This window comes from Salvelinus namaycush, chromosome 8 (genome assembly GCF_016432855.1).
Source record: "Salvelinus namaycush isolate Seneca chromosome 8, SaNama_1.0, whole genome shotgun sequence".
NCBI classification, from domain to species: Eukaryota; Metazoa; Chordata; class Actinopteri; order Salmoniformes; family Salmonidae; genus Salvelinus; species Salvelinus namaycush.
Window position 1 is genome coordinate 57,934,050 of NC_052314.1, and position 5,809 is coordinate 57,939,858.

General features: G+C 43.2%; 1 pseudogene; it reads left to right on the forward strand.

Annotated features, from left to right (window-relative positions):
- Positions 1 to 3,433: 3,433 nt before the first annotated feature.
- On the forward strand, positions 3,434 to 4,930 carry LOC120053018 (annotated as a pseudogene).
- The last annotated feature ends 879 nt before the right edge of the window (positions 4,931 to 5,809 follow it).

Sequence of the window (5,809 nt, forward strand, 5' to 3'; positions counted from 1 at the left end):
CTCAGCTACCCAGGAAAGGGCTAAGAATAGCCCATATTAATTACAGTGCCTCCAGAAAGTATAATACCTATTGACCTATTCCACATGTTGTTGTTACACCCTGAATTCAAAATGGATTAAATATATTTTCTTTCTCATCCATGTACACACAATATCCCATAATGACAAAAAGAAAACATGTTTTTTGAAAAATTTTGCAAATGTATTGAAGATGAAATACGGAAATAACTCATTTTACAGAACTATTCACACCCCTGAGTCAATACTTTGTCGAAGCACTTTTGGCAGAGATTATAGCTGTGAGTCTTTCTGGATAAGTCTCTAAGAATATTTATTTTGTGCTTTGTTTCAAACAGGATGCATGTTTTGGAATATTTTTTATTTTGTACAGGCTTCCTTCTTTTCACTGTCAATTAGGTTAGTATTGTGGAGTGCCTACAATGTTTTTGATGTTTTAAAGTCACCATTGGCCTCATGGTTACATCCCTGAGTGGTTTCCTTCCTCTCCGGCAACTGAGTTAGGAAGAACACCTGTATCTTGTAGTGACTGGGTGTATTGATACACCATCCAAAGTGTAATTAATAACTTCACCATGCTCAAAGGGATATTCAATGTTTTTGTTTTTTTCCCCCATCTATCAACAGGTCCCTGGTCTTTGTGGTTGAATCTGTGTTTGAAATTCACTGCTCGACTGAGGGACCTTACAGATAATTGTATGTGTGGGGTACAGAGATGACACAGTCATTAAAAAAATCATGTGAAACACTATTATTGCACACAGAGTGTCTTGTATAAGCAGGTCCAATAATGTCCACTTCACATTCATGGGCATATCACATCAGCCAGCCTCATCCCCTACCAGCCCTCACTCACCTGCTTCTTTCTCTCTGTCCGCTCTTCCTGCGCGTCTATTCCTTGGTATGTACAGTATATTCCTTCCTCCCATTCCTCCAGCTAAATCACAGGTAGGCCTTTGCAAATATGAGCAAATCAGCCATTCTATGCAGTATTCTATTATACACTGAGGTTAAGTTCAATGTGTTGTATTGAAGTATGAATTTCAATGACATGTTTTTGGAGATATTTTTGAAAAATTTTAATAAGCGTCGGGTGTGGCTTAGCACAGGATGTCACTTTTTTTATTTTTTTCCCCCCACCATGGTATTGCGATACTATTTGGTATCGTGATACTTGGCCTGGTATTGTATCGTTTGTAAAATGTTGGTATCGTGACAACACTAGTTCAAATAAATTATGCAAAAGAGTTGGCAAAAAAAGTCAGGCTGATTGGTTGACATACTGTAAATGTAGATTTTTTTTTTTACATAACTTACCAAACAAAGATAAATGACATAAAACGCAATAGAAAAAAGACATGAGTACCTTAAATGATATCATGGGCAGAAATCCCAATTCTTCTCCATCGATTCATTTTGATGGGTCATTGATAACAAAACCTTTCGATATTGCCAATCATTTCAATGACTAATCAGAGCATACAAACTACAATCTGTCTCCTTAATTAGCCTAGTGTGCATGTGGGCCCATATGGTGCACTAGGCCCGAGCTCGTTATCCCTGGCTAAACCGTTCTTATACCTCAGTGGGCTAAACTAGCTGGCTAGCTGAACTATGCCAAACTTCATAAATACTGCACCCTCAACTTCAAAACTCATTTGCTAGTGATACAATCATGTAACTAAGAAATTAGCTGGGGGAAAACTTAAATTATGTATTGTTTTGTTGAATAGTCATATCTGGTTTGAGATGTCTGTCATAAGACGATGGTGGTAAAGGATATCATTGCTACTTAACGTGGATCCAAGTTCAGTTTTGAGATCCACCGGCATCATTGGTGTAGGGTTAGCTGGACATTTCTGACTGGTCTTGGAACTGTGACAACGGGAAGCCTCCCCCTGCTCGGCTCGATGGGATATGTAGTGATTTTGCCAACACAGCCAGATATTTACTGTCCTGTACCCTTAACCTTTTTTCAACTGACTATTGCATTTCTTGATTAAATCTGACTATTAGTATAATGAGTAATCCAGGAATGTCACAAGTTAATTGACACAAGAAAACTTGCGTAAATAGCAACTCTACAGATCGCTATGACTACAATGAATGGCTAAATTACTTCCGGACACTCTTATGGTCAAGTCATAATGACAGAGTTGTTGTGGGGATGGGTATGTCTGTTGTGTTTTTGACACAAATCAACTGTACTGTAAAATCAACTGTTAATTAAGGGTCTGGTCTTGGTCCATCCTGATTACTGTCTGGTAATATGGTCAAGTGCAGCAAAGAAAGACCTAGCAAAGCTGCAGCTGGCTCAAAACAGAGCAGCACGCCTCGCCCTTAACTGCACATACAGAACTAACGTCAACAACATGCATGCCAGTCTTTCATGGTTGAGGGTTTTATTTTTTAAATGTGTTTTAACGAGACAAGTCAGTTAAGAACAAATTCTTATTTACAATGACGGCCAAACCCTCCCAACCCAGATGACAATGGGCCAATTGTGCGCCGCCCCTATGGGACTCCCGGGATCGGACCAGGGTCTGTAGTGACGCCTCTAGCACTGAGATGCAATGCCTTAGACCGCTGCGCCACTCGGGAGCCCTAAAGAGTTGACGAGAGATGAACTGCTTCTATTCTAGTTTTCATCCGAAGTATTATTGTGATGGAAATTCCAGATTGCATAATCAAATAACATTCAGCTCACACACCCATACATACCCCACAAGAAATGCCACCACGGGTCTCTTCAGTCCAAGTGCAAAACTAATTCACGGCAATGCGCAGTATTATACTGAGCCATGATCGCATGGTACTCCCACCTCCAATTACTCAAGCATCTCATTGACTGGCTTGGACAGTGGCGACACACATACAGACACACTAACACACACCATTTTTGTTGTTGTATTGTTTGTATATCGAATTTTACATTTGTGTGACTGTCCTTGTCTATCACTGTATAAGTGTTTTGTTACTTGTCGTCCTTTGTGTTTTTTGTGGACCCCAGGAAGAGTAGCTGCTGCTTCTGCAAAAGCTGATGGGGATCCAAATAACAAATACATAAGTGTCGTCTGCATACGTGACTTTCAATGATACACGTCCAACCCAAATAGTGCCAACTAAAGCCAACCTTTACTATTGCAGTCAGTAGACATGGAGGATGGGAAGCCTGATCTGCTGCTGGTCAAAGAGGAGACAATAGAAGACGGACCAGAGAGCATTGACCTGCTGAGTGGACTAAAGATGGGGGAGCAAAGTAAGGGAGAAATACATATAGCCTACATACAGTAATAGATCTTCAATGGGAATAGTGATGCACATGGCTATTATTTTGTCCATATAACTCTATATGTAGAGTTTTCTTTGCCATATTTTTTTAACTCTATTTTGTAACCTCTTCCTGCAGGTGGTTGGCTGGAGGCTAACAAAGGAGACTGGGTGGCCATCTTGGATTCCCAGACCAGTGCAGCCAATGTCCCAGGTGATGACATCAATGAGCAGGCAAGGACCAGAAGTGACATAGTGGAGGTCAGTGGATGGGACAGCGTCCTCAACTCTGGGCTGGCGAACAACACTGTTAACCACAACCGGAAACGGACCGTCGAACACAAAATAACATCCGGATTTAGCCTCCATGACAACAGATTGGCTGCGACCAGGACGAAGCATAGATTTGGTCCGCAGGGACGAGGAGGTGTCCGTATGCGGCAGGAGAGAACAGACACAGACTTGGCTATCGATGCTCCGTCCTGCTCCTATAGTTGTGATTCAGAGATACTGATGGCACCTCAGGTTAACCCCCTAACAGGTGCTGCCTTCAGCCTGCCTTCTATAGGATCTATCAACTGGAACATGGACCCTGCAACAACACAGACACTGCCTGGCCTTCATCCTCCTCACACTCCTCTAATAAACCAGATCTCAGACAATGCCAGTGCCTCAACAGTAAATGGCTACACAAGCCCATTGACAATTGACCGTAGTGGAGACGGCATCAGTAAAGGTGGCGGCGCCAAAGAGAAGCGCTTCCCGTGTTCATTCTGTGGGAAAGCCTTCAGTTTCCCCCAACAGGTGGCAATCCACCAGAGGTTGCACATGGGGGAGAAACCGTTTGGCTGCCACCTGTGCCGGGCCAGTTTCTCACACTCGTCCAACCTAAAGAGGCACCAGAGGGTCCACACAGGGGAGAAACCTTTCGGCTGCCACTTGTGCCAGGCCAGTTTTTCACACTCGTCCAACCTGAAGAGGCACCAGAGGGTCCACACAGGGGAGAAACCCTACAGCTGCCCCAGTGTGAGAATACGTTCTCCCACCAGCACCAGCTGAAGATGCATCTGAAGTTCCAAAAGGGAGAGAGGCCGTTTGCCTGTACGCACTGCAGGAAGAGGTTCTCAGAGAGGAGCTACCTCAGGATACACCAACAGGAAATGCACACGGCCCATGAATAGAGTATAGTGACATGTATTAGTACTAGTTAGTAGTTAATTCTGTTGGTTTTGGATGTAGTAGGGAACTGGATGAGGTGAACTGAGGAAAGAATGAGTATGATGAGGCAGAGTAGATTATATGGTGATGGTGTCTGTTGAAAATGCTTCACCGATGAAGAGTGTCAACTTTGTCCTGTTTGATACTGGTGTTTTATAGTGAGATAATGATAGTGCCTTAATTCACATTTACTTGACATGAAGTAGTGAAAATGTATGTAGTGTGCAATTCCATGGTAACAGAGTGACGCTGATAATCAATCAATCAAATGTATTTATAAAGCCCTTTTTACATCAGCCGATGTCACAAAGTGCTTATACAGAAACCCAGCCTAAAACCCCAAATGGCTGGCAATAGAGATGTTGAAGCACAGTGGCTAGGAAACACTCCCTAGAAAGGCAGGAACCTAGGAAGAAACCTGGCTCTGAGGGGTCCTCTTCTGGCTGTGCCGGGTTGAGATTATAACAGTACATGGCCATGATGTTCTAATGTTCATAGATGACCAGCAGGGTCAAATAATAATAATCATCACAGTGGTTGTAGAGGGTGCAACAGGTCATCACCTCAGGAGTAAATTTTCATAGCCGAGCATTCAGAGTTATAGACAGCAGGTGCGATAGAGAGAGTCGAAAATAGCAGGTCTGGGACAAGGTAGCACGTCCGGTGAACAGGTCAGGGTTCCATAGCCGCAGACAGAACAGTTGAAACTGGAGCAGCAGCACAACAGGGCTGTCCCAGGTTTCAGGTCCTCCGGGAGGGGAGAGGGAGAGAGAATTAGAGGAAGCATACTTAAATTCACACAGGACACCGGATAAGACAGGAGAAATACTCCAGATATACAGACTGAACCTAGACCCCCGACACAAACTAAGGGGACTGGCCAACAGATGGAACCCCATGACTGGCTCATTATTCAGGTATGCTATCCATGCACAATCACGCAGCCGAGCCTATGGCTATGATACTGCCCTCAGCATAAGACAATGAGGAGGACAGCCCTCATGTTTGGGTACAAGGAACAGTATCACTATTAATGCTGAGCATTGAACTTGTTATAATTATATTGCCTATGGTCCAAGACATTTACACATTGATGACACCATGGACAATATATGGAGGTGTCATACCAGGGCCGGTCCTGGCCGTTCTGCCGCCCTAGGCATCTGCCCCTACAAGAATAGTCCCAGTAAGGAAAAAGATGTCCAAAATCTATATTTTTTTCCAGACATTGAAGTTAGGTTCTTAATGAAAGGTGAAAATACATATTTTCCAGATGTTGAAATCAGGTTCATTTTTGGTTCTG